The sequence below is a fragment of the Uranotaenia lowii genome, chromosome 3 (genome assembly GCF_029784155.1).
Source record: "Uranotaenia lowii strain MFRU-FL chromosome 3, ASM2978415v1, whole genome shotgun sequence".
NCBI lineage: Eukaryota > Metazoa > Arthropoda > Insecta > Diptera > Culicidae > Uranotaenia > Uranotaenia lowii.
In genome coordinates this window covers 338,486,814-338,510,225 of record NC_073693.1, presented here as the reverse complement: position 1 = coordinate 338,510,225, position 23,412 = coordinate 338,486,814, and positions in this window count along the sequence as shown.

Below are 23,412 nucleotides of genomic sequence, written 5' to 3'. Positions count from 1 at the left end.
CTTGTTGATTCGTCAGTATTCTTGAAATGCATTCATCTTTCACAGGATATGTGTTGTCGCAAATATAACATTTTTCCTTTTGCTCGAAAAACGTTTGTTGGTGTATGGTTAGGTATCGGATGTCCGTGTTGATTTGGCTGCCGTTAATGTTGACCGGTTCCAGTTGTATCAGCGTATATTCCTTCTGCTCTACTTTTGGGATTTTAACAATTATTATAACATGGTTGTTTTGCAGAGAAGCTATTGCTTTTACAAATTTGTAAATTTCTTCTTCGAATTTGATGTCTATTTGTTGATTAACCAAAAATTTATAAATATATTCTTTCTCCTGAGAACTAAGAATATTTTTGTTAAAGAAGTTGGATTTAGAAAAGGCAATTTGTTCCTCTAGTTCTTCTAGTGTTTTGATTAATATCTCTAAGTTGAATATAAGATTTATAACTTCTAGATCTTTTCGAAAATGTGTGTCGTTAGAGAAGATTTGATCTTTGATTAATTTGAGGGTTTTTGTGACTTTATTCAGAGTTGTTTGAAATAAACTATTGATTTTAATTTGCTTTGCTTGATTATCAATTATTGTGTTGCTGTTATTTTCTAAAATTTCTAAATTTTTATTGATGAGCATTAAGTCTTCTTCATCTGGGTTTCCAGCAATGAATTTAACAGCTTTGCCTAGTGCGTTGATTAGTCCTCTCCTAAATCTTTTTGGGTAGAATCCATTTAATTTTTCGTTTGCTTTTTTAATTTTGAATCGTAAAGTTTGTTCTAAGTGATCTGTTATGTTAAGTGCGTTAGCTAACTTTTCTATACAGTCGATGTTTTGTCTAATCTCGTCTAAACTGATTCTGTGTATCAATCTTTCGTAGCCTATTCTTGTTTTTACGGTATCTAGTTTTATAGTCAAAAGTCCATTTCTTGTCGTTATGTCATGGTATGTGGTTGCTGCCGTCAGCGCTATCAGTCTGAAACAAAACGGTCAGAAAAAGGTTATGTTTTTAGTCGATTTTTGTGAATCTTGACATTATAGGAGTCCCTGAAAGTTAAGTCGTTGTTTTCTTTAACTTTTGAGATTTTATATGGTTCCTTGTCTTTCGTGATTCGTTGGTTAACTTTGACAAAAACGTTTTTTCCTACTTCTAATTCTTGGGGTTTGTCTTTTGTTTTGTTTTTCTCTTCTACTTGTTTTCTACGTCTTTCCATAGTAACTTTGATTGCAGATTGCATTTTGTTGAAGTTTTGGAGGATGTCATCAGTGTTTGTTTGGTTTTGGCTATTGAAAACTATATCTCTAGGTTTGAAACCTGTAGCAGAATGAAATGTGTTGTTATAAGTGTCCACTAAAATGTTGATTTGATCGGAAAATTCTAAATCGTTGTATTTCTGATGTAAAGTTCTGTAAAGTTCGATTAAAGTGGAGTGGAAGCGCTCTACTATTCCGTTTGAGTTACTAGAACTCGCGTGGTGAATTTCTATGTTTAAATTTTGTAAGAATCCAATGAGGTCGATTGATGTGAAACTAGGTTCCTGGTCGCAAACTATTATTTCTGGTCTTCCAAAGATTCTAATGTGCTCCGTGATTGCTCTTTTGATGTCAATGATAGTTCTCGTCTCAAGAGGGATCACGTTTGCGAATTTTGAAAATGCGTCCACTACCGTTAACATTTTTCTTTGTTTCAAGAAAAATATGTCCATATGGACTTTTTGAAAGGGTTTTTGTGTTTCATTGAATTTTTGAATTAATTTGGGTGGCTTTCTGTCGTATTTGCATTTTTTGCAAACAAGACAGCTGTCGATAAAAATTTTGATCTTTTTTTCAATTTCTGGGAAAAAATAGTCCGAAAGAATTTGTAATTTATTTTCTTTTGCGCCCCTGTGCGCGTGTTGGTGAACCTTCCGCACGATTTCGTCCTGTTCTTGCGACGTCTTTATGTCCCTTAGTAGAACCTGTGAATGAAAAATCTTAAAAGTTTTATTACTAGAAAAATGTTTTTTATATGTTTCCTGAATCAATTGCATTATTGAAATGGGACAGTGTAAGCAGTTCATGCCCCTAGGATTTAATTTTGTCTTAAAAATATTCACTATATCGATTTCGCTGAATTGTGTTTGAACTATCGTGAATCTGTGGTATTTTGGAAAGATTTCTTCGTGAACTATCATTGGGATTTCACCTATTCTTAGAATAAGCTGGGTTCTGAAAACGTTTATAGGTTTTTCCGTAGCCCAGATGTAGTAATCGTCGCTGGTATCCGCTGAGTGAATAGTCATTTGGTCGCTGTCAGTGTCTGTTTCCGAAAGTTGAGCTTCTATAGGAATTTGAGAGTTGGAATTGATTTCGTCTATCTTTAATCTAGAGAGTGCATCGGCTACAGTATTTTGTTTTCCAGGTTTGTAAATAGGCTCGTAGTCAAATTCTTCAAGTGCTAGTTTTCCTCGTATAATTCTTTGGTTAGCATTAGTCATCGAGAAGGTTAATGGTTGGTGATCTGTAATTAGTTTGAATCTTCTTCCATAAAGATATGGTCGAAAATGTTTGACTGCCCATACGACTGCCAAAAACTCTTTTTCAGTAGTCGAGTATTTTTCTTCGGTTTGGCTTAATGTCCGCGATGCGTAGGCGATAGGTCTATCTTTTCCCAAAGGTCCTTGTGAGAGAACTGCTCCTATAGCGTAATCGCTCGCGTCTGTCGTCAAAATGAACTCTTTTGTGAAATCTGGATAGATTAACACAGGGTCTGTTATCAGCAGTTGCTTACATTTTTTGAAACACTTTTCGATTTCTGGAGTTATCGTGAAATTAGCGTCTTTCCTGAGTAATGCGGTTAATGGTTTAACAACTTTAGCAAAATCCTTTATAAATCTTCTGTAGTAACCTAATGTTCCAAGAAATTGACGAATTCTTTTTTCGTTATTAGGGATCGGCCAATTTTTTATTACTTCAATTTTGTCACTGTTGGGTCGGACTCCATCCTCAGACACTGTATGACCTAAGAATTGAGTTTCTTTTCTGAAGAACTCACATTTGTCCAGTTGGATTTTCAACCTGGCATCCTTAAGTTTTTTCATAACAAGTGCTAAGTCTATGGAATGGTTTTGCAGAGAGCTGGAATATATTATGATATCGTCCATGTAGACGAAACAACATTTTCCGATTAAATCTCTCAAAATGCAATCCATAACCCTCTGGAACGTTGCTGGTGCGTTTTTAAGCCCAAATGGCATACGTGTAAATTCGTATTTGCCACCGTTCACAGAAAAAGCTGTTTTTTCCTGGTCTGTTTCATCCAATTGAATTTGATGAAAGCCAGAAACTAGGTCGATTGTAGAAAAATATTTCGACCTTCCCAGTTTATCGAGAATATCTGATATCTCGGGTATGGGGTATTTATCATTTATGGTTTTTTCGTTAAGTTTTCGATAGTCGATAACTAAACGAAATTTTTTTGAACCAGATGAGTCGGCCTTTTTAGGGACCACCCATACAGGTGAAGTATAGGGAGAGATGGATTCTTTTATGATCCCATCTTCCAACATTTTTTTAATTTGCTTCTGTACTTCCTCTTCATACACGTATGGATACTTGTATGATTTGGTGTGTACAGGGATACTGTCTACCGTACGGATTCTGTGTTTAATTTTATGAGTAAACGTCAGTTTATCCGATTCGATGTATAACACATCGCGGTATTGATTTACTACTTTTTTCAAAGCCCTTTTTTCCTCTTCGTTCATGTGTTCATCACGAAAAGAATAATTTTTAGGGTTAATTTGCTTTGGCAATTCTTTTAATTCGAATTGATCTTCGTTCACCAAAGCCTCGGTTAAATTTATTTCTTGTGGTCTTTTTGTGCTGTTTTGGATAGCAACTATAGCCGTTTTATTGACGCTATTGTACAGACCTGGTAAAATAATGAAAGAACCATAATTTTTTTCGTCAGCAATTAAAAAGTCTCCATCATTCTTCGTTTTAATTGCAATGAACTGAAATTCTTGTTCATTAATGTTAATGGTGCTGTTTTCCGGAAATTTTTTCAACATTTTAATTGTTTTTCTTCCAATTTTTAGAGTGTTGCTACGAATATCAATTCGAGCATTTAAATCTCTAAGTGTTTCGTAGCCAATCAAGCCGTCGAAAAACTTGTGAAATTTAAACACATAAAATTTTATTTTCTTGTTTATTAGAAACGGGTCGAAAGATGCCGATTTATTTATGCTGTGTTTTCCATTAATATTTCCAACTCTAATTCCTTTTTCGGTTTTACAATTTTCTATGTTTACATGATCTGGTGAGATATAGTTCTTATTTGATCCAGTATCGATCAAGAGCTTTATCTCGCCTTTTGAGGTTTGAATTGTAATGTAGGGTATGAAGTCATTTGTCGTCAGTCTTTTTGGTTTTCGGTCTCTTCCACCTGAAAATTTATTTCACCCTCGGCGAAATAATCGTCATCGTCTGATTCGATTACTGAGTCGTCCGGTTCTGAAGTTATATTATCTTCGTTTATAATTTCTGAGTTACTTTTATTTTCATGTATGTTGATATCTATTCTTGACTTTGCTGTTCTCATCGATACGTCATCGTCCATTGTCGGGTTTTTAATGTTTTTAAATTTCCCTGAACCTTGCCTAAAATTCCCTGAAGGCGGCTTGAGAATTTGTTTGCTATTCCCCGGTTGTGGTTTTTGGTAAATAAATTGCTTGCTATTCCCCGGTTGTGGTTTTTGATGAATAGATAATTTGTTTTCGTTTAATTTCGTTCGGTACGCTGCATTTGAAAATTGCAGAGTTGTATTGTATGCATCTTCCAAAGTTTTTGGATTGCAACTCCTTACGTGCATCGATACATTTTCATTTAATCCATCCACGAATCTTGTGACGGTTATTAAACTGATCAACGAATTGATCGCTTTTGTAGCATTTTTATACTCATCCATTGTGGATGCTGTTGCCTTTACTGAGGTGTCAATTGACTTTATTTTGTTATAAAACTCAGTGATAGTCCTTTTTCCTTGTTGTATGTAGAATAAGGATTGAATGTGTGAAGTGAGATCTCTACGATCTCCGTATGAATTGAGGATTGCCTCCTTAATTTCCTCCCATGTGTTGGGGTTTCCAGAAGCAATAAGTATTTCCTTAGCTTCGTCGATAATTTTGGCTTTTACAGCCCTTATAAGTTGCGGGTAAAGTGGGCTATGTAAATACCCCGAAAATAACTCGAGAGTATTCTCCACGTCTTCCACCCAAGCTTGTGCTTCTTTTTTGTTGCCTTTGAAATTCGGCAAGTTTTTTATCGGATCCGGTGTCCGAAAATGAATGAATGGGTCATCTGCCCTTGTTTTCATTTCATTAATTGTTTGTATCAAACTATTCTGGTTATCTGTCAGGTTTTTTAAATGAGCGATTAGCTCTTCCCTCGACATTTCTTCCGCCATTTCTCTATTTTGATCGAATCTTTCTATTCTTTTCATGAAAGAAAAATTCTATGGCGAGAAATGAAGATTGATAAACCACAATATTTTTTTCACTCGATCTTAAGATCGTTTTAAGTCACTTCTTGTAATTTGTAAAGAAAAATTTACTTACATTAACGGGATAATCGTGACCTTCATCTCCCGGAGTCTTAGCCTCGTTAAGTGATGGATGTAGGTTACCAGTTGGCTGCTTCTCCTCCAAGTCGCAAATTGAACAGTGTCCTCCTGTCAACGGTTTCCCGGGCCTCTAGTAATTCTCCCTGAATTAGGATGAGCTGCTCTTAGTGGCTGGTTGATGATGATTTAGGATTTTTTTTTCCACTTTTCTTCACTTCACTAGTCACTACTTTCCAACTTAGTCCAGACTGCGCCAGTTATGCTCTTGTCGTGCCGAGCATAATAAAAAAAAAACTTTATTATTACTTTTGTTACACTTTTCACCTTTAACTTTATTCACTTGATTCTAAACTAAGACTGAAGAGCAAAGCTGATTCCCTGATTGTTTTATTAAACTATAATTAACGAGTCAGCAATAACCATCATCGCGTCGGTCACCGTTCGAGTCGTCCACGTCGTCCAGGTTGTCCCCTGCGCGGTTGCGCGTGTGTCACCTGATACCATACCATCGTTCACCTGTCTGGCTCGTGGCGCTATTCCATTCTGTTTCACACGTACCCGGTGGGAAATGTTCTACGTCACAGGTAGCCGGTGGGAAATGTTATAACGTATATATATATATATATATATATATATATATATATATATATATATATTTATAATTATGAGACCGAGTCTCCGAGGATGTTTTTAAAAAAGTTTTATTTTCACATTCCTCTTACTTATTCACTAATCACTATCACTAAACTAACTGCTAACTGCACTTCCTGCTGCTGAACCACTTACTGCTGCCGGGTCGGGAACCAAAGAGAGAGCGAGCATGCCTTCGCTATCGGTATTTAAGTGATCATATTTGCTTACGGTGCAATTATGATCACCGCGTGGTTGCGCGTGGCTTGGGAGCGCCACGTTTATACATCCTGTCTCGGGTTCTGGGAGAGGGATGTATGTAACTCCTCCGGGGGGTGAAAAAGTGTCGTCCTCGACACTTAGCCGTCTGTTGTTTTCTTGGTTTCTGCTGCTTCCCGTGGTTTATTCCTTATTTTGATAGTTACTCTTTTCTTAAAGATACAAAGAAAGGTTAGAGTTATCAAAATGATTATGCTAGTGGATATTCCACCGAAAGCTGTAAGCGAAAATTTTCGGAATCCAGAGTGTTCAAGTTTGATCAAGTCTAACTTCAGTCTATTCTGGATCGTCTTGTTGTGGATTAATGAGATGTTGTGATCCTGAATAGTATTCCACTTCATCGTAAGATTTGGAAAGGCTCCTTGTATTTCTTCGGTATTACTAACACGTTCTTCTGAAGAAAATTTCTGCCCGTCTATGGTAATGCTACAGTTAGAAATTTTAAGCATGAAATTGCCATGCAACTCACGATTATGTGGCCCACAATCTGTTTCTAATCTGGAGCCTCTTGCGTTATTGATCAGAATCTTGTTATTGTCGACTAATGAGATTCTTGTGGCATCTTCTAAAACAGATTTGCATTGACCTTCTATTCCAAATATAATTGAATTAGTACAGCTATCTTTCAGGGGATTAAGAAAGACATCGCGTTGAATCAATTTTTCTGGGTATTCGGTTTGGAATAGTTGTTTTTTGTATTTCACTATGTGATTTGGAATGTTGGTAATCACATGATTGTTGACTGTTAATGGGATGAGTTGGATTATGTCACAGTCTCCTTTGATTTTAGGGACTTCGAGTATGTATAGCATTGTATCGTGTTTTGATGCTATTTTTGGCTTAGCATAATTTAGAGCTTCCTCGGGAAATTTCGTTTCGATACCTTGTTCGTTGAGAATAGCTTCGATTGTGAGGATTTCTTGGAGAGATAGTAGCTTACTGTTTGGCAGTTCAATTTTTGTCTTCAGGATTGTGTTTTCTAGTTGCTCTAGAATCTGATTCGTCGTTTCCATGTATAGGAGGAGGGTTACTGCATCCATTTCTTCCATTATTAATTTGTTTTCCATGGATTCATGTTCCAATAGCTTGTTGACCGTCCCTGTTATTTCCGAAATTCGGGAATCGATGAGAGAATTGATCCTGACTTGCTGGTTGTTCTGTTCTATGAGTTCGTTCATAGTTTTGTTGATGATGTCCAAATCGTGTGCATCCGGGGTTCCGGCTATCCATTTCCAGGCGGTTCCAATCTGGTCCCATCGTTTGCTTCTTCTTGGTTTCAGTGGTTTCAACAGGTGTAAGTTATTTACTAGCTGTCTGCTTTTCTGAATAACTAAACTTGTTATCGGATGGTTTGTATCTAGTTTCCTTGATATTTTTACAAAATTGTATACGTTTGATTCCAAATTGGTTATGTTAATCGGATGTATAATTTTGACAATCCCTGATTGGATTTTACAATTTCCGGTTTTTAACAAAAGCATCGGGTCGTTTGATAGGTTTCTAATTCCTAAATAGTTACATTTTGTTGACCCGGTGATTGAAGAGATAAATAGTAGGATCGCAAGTGATTTCATCTGAAAAATAAAAGATATTAGAAAAGGTTGGCTAATCTTTTATAATCTAGAAAACATGATTTTCATGTCATGTAAGTCTTTTTATGTTTTTCTTGTGCCTTTTAACGCGCCTATTATTTTTGAACGTTTTATCTGTAATTTCTTGAGCGTTTGTCGGTTTTGCCCTTGGATCTAATTTTTTCCTAATGTAAGGAATGACGAATACTTCTTTGCCTTCCTCTATGATTGGTGGTTCAATTCTGTTCTTATTCTGTTTATCTTGTTTGTTTTTAGCTTTTTCTAAATTAATTTTTATTTTATTGAAAATTTGAGTAGATTCTTCGTTAATTTGTTGAGGGTTTTGAATATTATTTTGTCTAAAAATGACCTCGTTAGGCGAGTATTGTGTCGCTGAATGTATTGAATTGTTGTAAAGTGCTGTAGCTAATAGAACCATTGATGTTATGTTCAAGTGTTGGTGCTTGTGTTTATTAGTGTTAATGATCTCGATCATTGTCGAATGTGTTTTTTCTACTTGTCCATTCGATTCTGAACACGATGCATATTTGAGGTCAACGTTTAAATTGTCGAGATAGTTTTTCAAGTGAATTGAACAAAATGTAGTTTCGTGATCAGTTATGATTTGTCTTGGGGTTCCGAAAGTCATAAAATATTGTGCTAAGGCATTTTTGACGTCTGTTAAATTTTTAGTATCCATAGGGATCAATTGCGCATGCTTTGAAAATGCGTCAACTAAAGATAAAAAATTTTGTTTGTTAATTTGGAAAATATCCATGTGAACTCTTTCAAAAGGTCTGTCTGTCGTGGGTCTTGATGAAATTTTTATGTTGTAAGGTTTACGTTCATATTTATGCATATTGCAAATCTTACACATTTTTGTAACCATTTTAATTTTTTCAATCATTTTGGGCCAAAAATAACTTCTTCTAATTTGACTTTCTACTTCTGTGACTCCTCTGTGGGCTCTGTCATGTTCTTTGCTCACAATGGCGTCTTGACGGGCGTCCGAGTTAACGTCTTCTACCAAGTTTTGAGTCATTACAAAGTGTCCGTGTTCATTAAAGTGTTCCTTGTATACATCTTGGATAAGTTGGGTAATATTTTCTGGTGCTAATATAGCCGTTTGCTTGTAATCATGAAATTTCTTTATGGAGTCACGTATTATGTCGTGATTAAATTCTGTTCTAGCTATAGTCACTCTTCGAAATTTTGGAAAGGGGTTGAAAATTAAGTCGCTCGTAAAGCTTGCTTTTTTAAATATGATTTGGTTTCTATAAAAGTTTATTGGTCTTTCTGTGAAATGAATAAAGTGATCGTCGGAAGTTTGCGCTGAATGAATCGTTTCAGTGTCATCGTCATCTTCGTCATTGTCGTCTAAAATGTTATCTGTTGCTGCAGGAAGAACATTGTTAGATTGTGATGGATTTTCTTCTGGTTGGCCATCATCGGTTTGATTGTGTTCCTCTTCTGGTGGGTTGCTGGTTGATGCCTCTCCTTGACTCGACCAATTTTCTGAAAATGTATCTTGGGAGACTTCTGAAATTGGAGAATTTGTGTTATTAAAGTTTAACTCGACTTCGTTTTCTATTTTTCTACTCAACGCATCTGCGACTACGTTGGTTTTACCCGGTTTGTAAATAGGGGTATAGTCATGGCTTTCTAGCTCCATCCTCCATTTTAGGATTTTCTGATTTTTATTGCAATTTTTGATAAATTGAAGGGGTTTGTGATCTGTTAGTAACGTAAATTTGTTACCAAAAAGATATGGTTTGAACTTATTGACCGCCCAAATGATAGCCAGTGCCTCTTTTTCAATTGTGCTATAATTTGTTTCGCATTTATTGAGGGTTCTGCTAGCAAATGCTATGGGTCTTTCCACTTTATTTTGTATTTGGGATAGGACCGCTCCTAACGCATAATTACTCGCGTCTGTGGTAAGAATAAAGGGAAGTTCAAAATCTGGATATGCTATTATTTGATCTGATGAAATTATCATTTTCAATTTAGAAAATGCTGCTTTATATTCACTGTCTTCCAAGTTAACTTTTTGGTCTTTTTTCAAATACTTTGTCATTGCCTTAGTTATTTTGGAATAATCTTTTATAAAACGCCTATAATATCCGGTGAGACCTAGAAATTGTTTAATTTCTTTTGTATTTTTAGGCAGTGGCCAGTTAAGAATTTTATTTATTTTGTCTGGGTTAGGTTTTATTCCATTACTTGAAATTATGTGCCCTAAAAATTCAGTTTCTCTCTTCATGAATTCACATTTATCAAGTTGGATTTTAAGATTAAATTCAGCCAGTCTTTTCAACACTTTGGACATATTTTTGACATGATCTTGTAGATCTTTGCCGGTTATAATTATGTCATCCATGTATACAAAACATGCGGTTCCGATCAGATTGCTTAGAATGTTATTCATAGTTCTCTGAAAGGTTGCTGGTGCATTCCGCAATCCAAAGGGCATACGTGCGAACATAAAGTGTCCTAAGCTTGTTGAAAAAGCGGTTATTGCTTTATCTTCCGGATCCATTTTGATTTGATGAAATCCGGATTTTAGATCCAGAGTTGTAAAGTAAACTGATTTTCCGAGACTATCAAGTATGTCTTCAATTTGCGGAATTGGAAACTTGTCACTAGTAGTTTTATCGTTTAGTTTACGATAATCTATTACGACTCTTATTTTTCTTTTACCAGAAGCGTCTGGTTTTTTAGGAACAACCCAGATCGGAGCTGAATATGGACTCTGAGAATGTTCAATAATTCCGTTATCTAATAACTCTTTTATTTGTTCTTCAACGTCTTTTTTAAATGCGTGTGGATATCTATACGATTTTGTGTACACGGGTTCTTCATTGGTTGTCACAATTTTGTGTTTAACTGAAGATGTAGCTGTCAATTTCTCATTAGGTTTGAGTAAGACACCTTGATTTTTTAATATTGTGTCAAATAATTTTTCTTTTTCTAGATGTGAGAGGTGATCTGTTCTAATTATGCTTTCTAGAATTGTTTGATTAATTGCAGATCCTTGTTTTAATGGGATTGGTGTAATTGTTTCAAAGTTATTTACCTTGAGGTTAATTCGGTCTTTGATAACTGGTTTTTCAGGTTTTGTTGAAAGAACCTTTATTGTAGTTTTATTCCCGTTAGAGTTGTACACGCCGGGTTGAACTGCATAACTTTGGTAAAATTTCTGAAAACATGGGACAAACCAGTCTCCATCTACGTTAGTCTCTAGTTCAATAGTGTGACTATATAATTTTTTTGCTGGGTAATATTTTTTGTAAGGAATTTTTGTGTCATTAATTATAACACATTCATTTTTATAATTAATTATAGCTTTGTTTTTGGCTAAAAATTCGGATCCAATAATTCCATCAAAAAAATTATGAAATTTTAATTCATAATATGTTTGTGGTGGAATATTGTTTCCGAGCAGATTTATTCTGCCTTTTTTGTTGATATTATGGGTGCCTGTTATGTTCTTTATTTGCACATTGTCTGTTTGTGCTATATCTGAAATGAAGCCAGGACGTAATACGTTTTTATTAGCCCCAGTGTCTATGAGTAACTTTAAATTTGCTTTTGTTTCGAGATATGGAAGGTAATTCAAGTTATCATGTTTGTTGTCTGGACGAAGCAAAAATTTAGGTCTAAATCGTCTATTTCATCATCTATTTCTTCGTTTTTAATTTCGTTGTTATTTATGGTTCGGTTGAGTGTTAACCTGCTTTTAACCGAGCCTATCTCCATCGGTTGGGGATTATTAAAGGTTTTTTTCTGTTCATTAAAATGTTTCTTATCATTGGTGTCATTCACTGGATATTTGAAATTTTTCTTTTGGAATGGGGGTTGTTGTGCAATACTTTCTCTGCTTTTGAATTTGCAAACGAAAGCATAAGCTTCCTCAATGTTCTCCGGTTTTGCGGCCTGCACATACCCAAAATAGGGTTCTTTAAGGCCAGAAATGAATGCGGCGAGGATGTCTTCGTCAATGAATGCGCTTATCGCATCCCAATTTTGTTTGTATTTAATTTTTTGTTTGGCTAAACTTTTTATATTTTGCCCAATTTCGGTAATTATTTGATAATATTTATGAAGGGACATGTTATCCTTCATTTTCGTTTGCCATAGTTGGCTTTTGTAAAAGGTCAGCTCCTGCTTGTCGCCTAATGCGTTCCTGAGGACTTCGCTTGTTTCTTCGAAGGTTCGCGGGTTGCCCGCCAGACAAATGATGTCCCGTGCTTTCCCTTCGATTTTATTTATGACGGCTGTAACATAAATTTCGTACTGGCATGTTGTGACCAGCGGTTTGAAAACGTTAAGTGTTCTCTCAGCGTTATCCAGCCAAGCTGGAAGTTGCTTCCTGTTTCCGTCGTATTTAGGAATTGATTTTATGGGGTCTGGTATAGCAAATAAATTTTCTAATCTCCCTGTTGGTTCATTAACTGAATTTGGATTATTGTTTGCTAGTGCGTTTATTGCCAACTGTTGTTGGTCTTGGGTTGAATGAATTTGGCTGACCATAGTGGTTAGGTGCGTGATTTGCGCCACGAGGTCTTCCATTTTGGTTTGTTCTAATTTCAGTGCTCCTAAATCGGGGGGATTTTTTATAGGAACGTGTGAAAATTCACCAGATTCTTCCGAAATTTCTGAATCCGAAATATCACTAAAGATAATTTCCGAACTGAATAATTGTCTTGCCTTTTTCAAAGCGTTTAGCTTTCTTTCTTTTGGCATTAATTTAATTGATGAAACCCCTTTAGTTTGCTTAGTCAGTATGAACGAGCAGAGGGAATCTTATTTCAGTCTCCTTTTATAAACACTTGGCGTGAACTAGCAGCGCGAGCTTTTTGCTTAGTCCGCCTTATGCGCGTTTCAAATGGTGACTATGTAGTTAATTTTAACTTTTTGTAGAGATCTGCCTATCTGGTAGTACAGATCAATACCAACAAAATTTTAGCAATTTTCTTAATTTCAGGGCCTATCTGGTAGTACTCTGGGAAAAAATAAAACGCTAGCACTTTGTTTTAACTGGGAGCACACAGAATGTGTCGCCTCACTCCCTGTCGCGAAAGCTGTCTATCTGGTAGTGCAGTTTCCGGACGCAAAAAGATAAGCAATTAGCTTAGTTTTCGAGCCTATCTGGTAGTACTCGAGTGAAAAGAGGCCTATCTGGTAGTACCAAATTTCACTAAGATAAACACTAATCTTTTTGATTTGAGGTGAAAAGTAATAAAAAAAATCACTTACCTCGGTTTGCTGCCGTGACGGTAGGTTGCTATAGTGGTCCTGACGGGGGGATCCTCAACTCGAAACGATGACAGGTCATCCGCGTTGTTCCGATGCTTTATTCGCGAGATCACTTTTTTAAGTCGGTTATTAATCGACTTTTATCCACTTTTTTATCATCAGAATTCACTAAAGCTGCTTCCGTCGGCTGCGCCAATTATGAGACCGAGTCTCCGAGGATGTTTTTAAAAAAGTTTTATTTTCACATTCCTCTTACTTATTCACTAATCACTATCACTAAACTAACTGCTAACTGCACTTCCTGCTGCTGAACCACTTACTGCTGCCGGGTCGGGAACCAAAGAGAGAGCGAGCATGCCTTCGCTATCGGTATTTAAGTGATCATATTTGCTTACGGTGCAATTATGATCACCGCGTGGTTGCGCGTGGCTTGGGAGCGCCACGTTTATACATCCTGTCTCGGGTTCTGGGAGAGGGATGTATGTAACTATATATATATATATATATATATATATATATATATATATATATATATATATATATATATATATATATATATATATATATATATATATATATATATATATATATATATATATATATATATATATATATATATATATATATATATATATATATATATATATATATATATATATATATATATATATATATATATATATATATATATATATATATATATATATATATATATATATATATATATATATATATATAGATAACAGTTTAAATTTGAGATGCTTTATTTTAAAAGAAACTCTTTGCAGTTGCCATATTTTCAAACAAATCTTTATTGGGATCAGCTGTTGTTGTTGAGTTAAGCATCAAAACCCGTTTATTAGTGTCCTTCATTTAAATGAATAAAATTTAAATTGAGTGTTGTTATGAAGATGAAGTAAAAAATTTCGATCATGAAAGCCAAACTAGACGTAGCCAGACCGACGGCCCAGAAAACCCAAACCAGAAGCAACTCTTCGAAGGTGATTATTGAGTTCTCAAGTTCCTTGCCTGTTTGAAATCTCCGTTCTCGTGAATCGCTCCAGTGCTGCCAGATGCCCGATTCTACCATCGCATCCTGCATGTTCCGATAAAGCCGAGCAAGTGGTAACATCCGATCGAAACTGTGACTCACATCGATCAAGGAGAGACGTTCCTTGAGACCGTAATAGAGACCATTTGGGGGTTTGACTCGCATATCTGTCAAAAACATAACATCACGGCACAGATAGACAAGACCACATTGGGGATTCGTGGCCAGCACATCAGGCGGGTATTGTAGAATCGGATTTGCCAGCTCAAGATTGATCGTTTGAAAGTAATGTCGTACTATTTCCGGTTAACTGTAGCCGCAGATAGGTCTTCCGGATTCGTTAAAAGCCTGCAGCGTTTCTAGCTCTGGTTCATAGTCAACAATCATCAGATAAGATATAAAAGCATAAGTGTAGGTATCTTCGACGATGGCCCAAAGTATGGAAAATCCTACCAAAACATAGGTCGCCAACTTCTTACTGTAGAAAGGGTTCTCAATAACATATTTCAAAATTTTCACAACAAGCGTGATTCCAGCTAGAGCTATTCCGAAAGTTACCCAAACTGCTGATGAAAAGGGGTACAGCATGTGCCAAAAATCTCGGCGAAGTTCCAGCTTAGTGAGTATCAAACAGTTCCCTCCACAAGTTGGCGCCCGAACGAGTTCCGCTTTTGGGTGAGCGATTGAGTATTCCGGGATCATGTGAACGGCCGTATCCCATTCACTGTTGGGTTTGATGATCTTATGATCTGATGGAAACTTCAACCTCCAGCCTCTGGAGTCTGTTAGCTCTTTGGCACAACGAGTTACAGGTAGAACCCTAAATTCCTTGCTCCAGATCGACATAGCCGAAACGAGAAACGAGAAGTTTCCACGGGCTGGAATCACGTTGCGGTCCCAAAGATCGTCTAATGTTGATTCAGTCATCAGAATTTCCTGACTCAAAGAACGGGTATAGCAATCATACAAAATTACACGGCCATTCACTATCAAAACACTAGCAGGGATCCTCAAATGTGCTGCAACCTTTTCGAAATTTTCACGAAGGAATTCTTTGCTGTAACCCAGATGATCTCCGATGAAAATGATTCGATTGGCAAAGCTTATCTCATGATAGTGAAACAAATATATTAGTAACTGGTGCCTCACTAGACCTAGGAGCACCAGGTAAGTGCTGCAAGTTGCGATTGAAAGTTGAACGAGGTGTAGCATCACTAGTGGGCAATTTAAATTGCGTGATAAAACGTTCACCAAATCTGCAAAAAAGTGGGAGCCCATAGTGGTTCCCATGAAGCACAGAGTTCCGTTGTTAAGCTTGGAGCTAGCTAAAAGGTAGTTGGAAATATCCATTACTGTCAATGCCCCTCTGGGATGAAAGTTGAACAATGTTTCAACTATCAAAAGGTGTTTGTTATTTATTCGTTTGTTTTTCATAACAGCTAGATTGGACTTTAATTACTAGCTGCAAGCTGATGGTTTTAAAAGCTTTTAAAAGCCATTTATTTTAATGTATCATATTGTACCCAAAATGGGATAAAGGTGTTGACATTTCAGATCAATCGAATCCGCAGCTTGTTTGGAAGCCCTGTTTTAAAAAAATGCTATTTTGAATTGATGGTTCGCTTAGGTGCAGCGACTTTGCTCATACAATAATGGCGACCGTTAAAGATTAGTTTTAGTTGTTTTTACATGATTGCGCATTAGACTGCGTGACATCACTGCTGGTTCCTAGAGAAGTATTGCTTGACAAGTAGTCACGTAATACCTCACTCGGCAAAAGCAGGGATGTCAGTTGAATTAATTGTGTTGTTTTCCTGTTACTAGGGCTTTTAGGATGAAAATGAAACAAAAAACTGATTTGCATAGCAAATGAGTTTCTTGATTCAAATAACCTTGGCAAAAACATTTCATGAAACTATTCTTCTTCTTCTTCTTCGTTCTTTTGCTGACTCATGAAATTATTGAAAGCTCTAGCAAGCAAAGCCTGCAATTTTTAAGTAAGTTTCAATGAATTCAGATTCTTTATTATGAAATGGTTAAAACTTTTTTCATGGGTTACTAAGTTTTTCTCATGGTAATCAAAAATGTAGCTCAAGAATAGGCAAATCCAATTATCAGGATTTTCTGTGTTGGCCTCCATCGACTTGAGCTTTCCGACATTGACTTAGACTTGGAGGCCCGTTGCCTCGACGTCTTGCCAGCTCACGCCATGGAATTCCTAAGAGAAAAATACATAAAACTTAAGAATCAATTTCTCATTTAAGCTTTCAAAATTCCCAGTGTTGAAAATTTATCCCATTAACCTGTCATGTTCCAACGGAATGCCGATTCAATCGACATGACAAGGGAGGCTCGTTTTCCCCTTTGCTTAATTGACGACAAACGTTTCGTTTTCAATTCCAGTCAGATAAATCAATCGGTCCCAGTTACATCGGCCCTACATTTGCATTGTAATGTGATCTGATTGTGACATTGTTGTTTGTCGTTCGCATTCATCATATCGCTTTTCCCGCCTTTCCTCAGCTTTTCAATTGAACCTGAACCGGACAGGTGGACATCATCTGCAGTGCAATGATGCAAACTACTACTAGGGTGGTTGAAAGTGCATTCCCGTACGAATGCACTCGATTGAATCCTGCTCGGTGTAGGAATTGCATTTCTCTGACATTTCCCACCCCCAACTTCTTCTTCCACCAAAAAGGCAAGATGCAGCCATCGTCATGTCCTAGCGATGCTCTGCTGGCTTACTCGTTTCGACGTTGATATTGCGCTTGTTTTATTGTAATTGGCTATCCAGCTGGAATATGAATGGCAGAGGGCGGGTTACAACCTTCTTTCCTAGTTAGATATTCTATTTTGGTTGGATTTGAACCCGACTACAGAAACTTCCCGACGAGATGATTAAATCTATCTCTTCTTTGGAAGGAAGGAAATATGACTCAGAAAGCCACTATCTCAGTTTTAGAAGTGGACTGGTTCAGAACTGTTTGATTTCCTTACTAGAAACAAACATTATTTTGATGAAAACAGTCTTAAATTACCATTGGAAAACAAAAAATCTGGGGTGAAATTATGAATCCTAAATATTCGATTCGAGATACTCGTTTCGAGTTTCAACTCGAATCGAATTAGAATCGTTTCACATATCTCGTTCGAGTTCTAAATTTTAACGTACTAGATTTCGAGTAAACCGGGTTGTAGATCATCTCGAAACGTTCCATTCGAATCGAGCTCGTTCAGTAATGCCAAAGTCGGTCGAATCGAACAAAACTCGATTGTTTCGAGTTCCATAATCCCGCCCCTGAACTTCTTATGAAAAATCTAGATTAAAAGAAATCAATTTAGATTGAATTTTTTGCTTATAGAAATTATTTAAAAAACGGTTGGTTGTATGTGGTTTTTAGAAATCTGCTAAAAATGTGGCAGGGCATTGCACCTTCGTTTTCTGTCAAATTGTAGAAAATTATTTGAAAAAAGTTTGACTGAGGTTAAGTTGTCATATCAGATGGATAAAGCTCTTTAGATTGTCCGCCGGAATGTCCGGTTAATTCGGGCTTGTCCATGTAAAATTTGGGAAAGTTTGGCACGATTGGGAATTGTAGATAAAAGCTCACTTTCTATACATGGAACGACTTCATTTGATTTTTAAATTTTATAAAAATGAATCAAATATACATCTGTTCAAAAGAATAAAAATACGCTTACTTCCCTCAAATTATGGAAAAAACACTAGTGTTAACTGTTCGAATATTTTAAAAAATAGATACATTTGTTAATGGCCTGAAGGTCCGCCCCTGGTGTTACCGAGAGAATAGATTTAAACTAACAGGTAGTGGTAAAGGAGCAGCCAGAGACGAGATCATTGAAAGAAAGAGCGGATAGATCGAGAGATCCCCAGTACGAGAAATTTCTTGAAAAAAAATTGACTTGACGCAATCAACTATGAATATAATGAATTCAACTGTAATGGTAAAATTGATTCAACTGTAAATATGATAGATTCAACTACAATTGTATGATTGATCTGAGATATTCAACTAATCTATAATAGATTCAACTATACATTTTTGGTTGAACTCTAACATCCAACCACAGACAAACAGACAGGATAATCGTGTTTCATTCTTCGCAAAATGCTGTATGAGCTAGGCAATGTCGCCAATAGAGTGCACTGCATTCGGGTAAAAGATTTTCAATCATGGTTGCCTTTAATTTTTTGGATATATGAGTATCACCATAGTAGCCGTGCTATTCCAATATAATAATAAACAAAATTGCTGCAGAAACATCAGTCGTTCGAAAGTAGAAGCTGTTGGCTGTAGTTCCGTTTTTTTTACAAATTTTTCTACATCAGGGTTCCAAAACGCTTAAACAGAACACGAGCAGTAAGAAAAACTTCCTAGTTATTGTGAGGATAAGGTGGCGAATTGTGTTGACTCAATTTCAGTACATAAGTCGTTGATTGGATTATTGATTAATCAGTTTTAATAAAGTTCAACAGCCCTTGTAAATCAAGTCTGAATGGTCCTGTTGGATTTAATGCCCTGAAAATAGCATTTTGTAGCAGATTCAGGTTGTAATAAGCTAACTTTTAAATATCTTTGTTTGAATAAATTTAAAATTTTTAGAAATAATTGTTTTTATTTCATTCCTGTTTCCATATTTAATCCCCCCCGTTATTTTCCTGAAAGCTGAACTAAATTGAGTTAAAAATTTTCCATATTCTTCATATAGCCGGTGAATGTCGACTGGATTTGATTATAAGTGCTCGAAAAACTCCAATTATTCCAATAAAACAAAAATTATATTGTTGCTTAGATACTTTCATAAAATTTCCTTTAAATAACTTTGAGAAAATGCGAAAGAGAGAAGTTTTCGGAACCTTTAGTGGAGCATTTCTAGAAGATGTTGCGTTGCAACTTATTTTATATCTATATTTTTATTCTATTTTGGCAATCTCAAGGTAAAAGTTTCTAGGTAGCAAATGAGGAAGCGGCCCTGTTGATACGGATTGAACTTCACGATCCGACATCAAGAGGGCTACCAAAAGTAAAGATGGCTAGTCGAAGTAGCGTCCATTTCAACCGTTAAGAAGAAATGCTTGAATTTCGCGTGCGATCTACAAGCATTGTCTTGGCAAAAACCCGAAGCCAACCTCATAGGGGGAGGCAATCGGGAAGCCTTCTTGCTAGCTGGTGACCCGGGGGTCGCTCTCTTAGACTCCAGACGCTGATCGGAAAAGTCGCTCGTTGAAATCGAAATATCGTATTTTTTGAAACTCGTAGTCGTTGTTGAAGTGGAAGTCTTGTGGCCGTATCGGAAAACCCAAAAGTCGTTGAGGCTGGCAATCTCCGACGCTGTTGTTCCGCGCATTCGGTTCTGTCTAAACGGGGAGTCGGTTAGTGGAAGTGCCTACTGGTTGTCGAACCTGGTCCTTGGAGGCCAGTTGAAGGTCCGCGCTAAGACGCTGAACGTGAGGAATCGGCGCGTCATCGGTAAGTCATTTTTGCTTTTGAATTTCATTTGCTGTTTTTTTTATTTTTCCCTTGAGATTGCCAAACCTTCAACACGAGATTCGCGCAAATTTAAATTGTCCCCCCCCCCTGGGGTAAGAGTCCGGGCTAATTAAATCTATGACCGTTGGCACATCTACATTTAGTGGATGGCGCTTAAGTGCCGACGGTAAAGTTTGCGCCTTTTAAATCTTGTTGGTTAATTTCCAAATCTTGCTAGTTAATTTCCAATACGTATCAAAGATGAACTGAGAATAACGACCCGCTACCAATTTATTATTACTAGAGAATTTCAGGGATTAGTTCTACCTCCGAGGAGTCCACTTAAACTTGTTAAGAGCATTACATCAACTTCAATAAATCCTGAAATACATAACTCGATTAAGTTTTTAAAACAGAAAGATCAGTAACATAATATGTCTATACAAATACAAATGTAGTATAATTATTCTTGCGAAAAATTGAGAAGATTTTCTTAAGAGTGTCCTGTCTGTTTGTTTGTGATCTAACTATGAATATGATATATTCAACTGTTGTGATATAATTGATTCAATCGTTAATATGGCAAATTCAACTACAGATGTATGATTGATTCTAGGTATTGAACTATAAATATAGTGAATCCAACTATATTTTTATCATTGATTTTGTGATACTTGAATACCTACTATAGTGTTCATCCGTGTTCATCAGGAATAACAAAATCGTAAATGTGGAGCCAGTACGTGTTCACTGCAGCGATCGTGGTGCTGTTTTTAGGGCTCAGTCGGCAGTTCTTGACATCGGTGGCAAAGCGCAAGCGCGCTCCGGCGATGGGAAAAATTATAATACATGATAACTGAGGACTCGTAAACTCGTAAAGTTAATACCCAAAGGACGCGACGTTAGTACACTCTCGTTAATTCCCTTCAAAGTTGGCCTTTCACTCGATCTAAAACAAAAAGCGCTGTCGTCCGAAACCTGGCCCACTGGAATCCGTTTCCGCCAGTTTATTGAAAACACATCTGAGCGGGTTTTTCCCAATTCGAAGCAGCCTCGCCTAGATTTCAAAGCGAATCAATTGACACCGTTTGCGACTCCAACTTAAACGGTCAAGTCAATTTCAGTGATTACACTGCATACAGCACTAAACCCGCCTCAACGACCTGCCAAATGCCTGCACCCTCTCCCTCATCTGCAACACCCGCAAGCCTTCTCAGACAGAACAGGAACAAAGTCTCTCAGCTTTCCGTATATTATCAAAATGCTGGCGGCATGCGAACTAAAACCAACGAATTCCTGTTAGCCCTCACAACAGCCGAATACGACATTGTGATGATAACTGAGACGTGGCTGAAAGATGACATTTCCAACTCCGAGTTAGCTTTAACCCATAAAATTTACCGCTGTAATAGAAATTCTAATAATAGTCATCTTAGACGTGGTGGTGGTGTATTGATTGCGGTCCGACAGGGCATCGATGCGGTATCCGTAACAGCACCTGATTGCGACAGCCTCGAACAAGTTATTGTGCGTATAAAGCTTCAATATCGTTCTGTATACCTGTTTCGTGTCTACTTCAGGCCCAATAGTGAAACTTCTTTGTATGCATCGCACATGTCCGCTCTTGACTATATCCTGAATACTGCAACCTGTCAAGACTTCGTTGTTGTAGCTGGGCATTACAATCCACCGAATTTGCATTGAAGCTACGACGAGGATGCTAATGGATTTTTGCCAGTGAATGCTTCCACAGAACAGGAACTCGCTGTGATCGAATCGACTATATCTTCCGGGTTATCACAGATGTGTTCCCTCGCAAACGTTGACGGCAGAATTCTTGACCTCATTTTTATAAACAGACCCGACCAAGCTGAACTCGTGCGCCCACCAAAAGCAATTTTAAACACTGACCGTCATCATCAAACGCTACTTCCGAAGCAAAACGGATACTAATAAAGCACTCCTATTGAGACTAGAGAACGAATATTCGGCTCTGCGCAATTCCACCTTTGAGCGATACATCCAGAATATTAAACGTGGTATAAAGCAAGATCCCTCTACTTTTTGGAAGTATATCAATAGCCGCCGCCTCACAAACATTGTTCCTTCATCTGTCACGTTCCAGGAACGCACATCGGGAACTGCTAGAGAGTCAGCTGATTTGTTTGCCGAATTTTTCAGTAGTGTGTATAGTCCGCAAACCTTAAACTGTGACGACGCCTACTTCGAATCTTTGCCTACCTACAACATTAGGCTGCCACAGCCTGATTTCACTAATTGAGGAGGTGTTTATTACTTTGAGTAAGCTCGATCCGTCGAAAGGGCCCGGTCCTGATGGGATTCCATCGTCGTTGGTATCAAAAATCGCAGCATCTCTTGCCGTACTGCTACGTATAATTTTCAACAGATCGATTTCTGAATGTGGTTTTCCCAGCCACTGGAAAACTGCTTCAGTATCTCCAATCCTTAAGTCTGGAAACTTTCACCGTGTAGAGAACTACCGGCCCATATCAATCTTGTGCTGCTTTTCCAAAGTCCTCGAGTCTCTGATATACGAAAGGCTATATTCAGCAGCTAAACCAATACTCACCGAATACCAGCACGGATTTGTAAAGAAAAAATCAACGCTGACAAATCTGATGTGCTATGTAAAAGAATTTGCACACCGCAACAAATAAAAAAATGCAAGTTGATTCAATATATATCGCATAGCAACAACAAAGCTCGAACGCTACGGTTTTCCTTCATGGATAATAAAATGGCTGCATTCCTACCTGGTAAAACGCCAAGGTTACGTAAACATCCGAGGAACACACTCTACAGAATTCGACATGCCATCCGGTGTTCCACAAGGTAGTCACCTAGGGCCGCTTATCTTTGTGCCTTTCATAAACGACATAGCTACCTACCTCAACTCGACTAAATTACTGTACGCCGATGACCTAAAAATTTACAGAGTCATTGACTCGATAGTGGACTGCATTGCGCTTTAGGAAGATATGAACAAATTGTGTGATACGCATGGGATGGAAGTGAATGTCGGAAAGTGTAAATGCATAAGTTTCTTCAGGACTGGAGCATCAATTGTATACAAATATTCGCTCAGGGACTCCACCTTAGAAAGAGTTTCAACGATAAAAGATCTCGGAATTACTTTCGATCAAAAGCTCTCGTTCGCACAGCATATCTCGACAACCACAGCAAAAGCGTTTGCCTTATTCGGATTTCTTCGTCGAAATACACTGAGTTTTGAAGACCCTTAAGCGCTTAAAACAGTATTCTGCTCGTTAGTACGAAGTGTACTGGAATATGCTGCACCTGTTTGGGCACCTTACCAATCCGTTCACATCGAAAGGATAGAGAGGGTCCAGAAAAATTTCTTCGCTATGCATTACGACGATTGCCCTGGCGAGATTCTGTACGTTTACCACCTTATCCCGAGAGATGTGGTCTTCTGTCACTGACGTCTTTGAGTAAAAGGAGGACGTACTTGCAACGGATCTTCGTGTACGACACAACAAACGTTATTGATTGCCCGC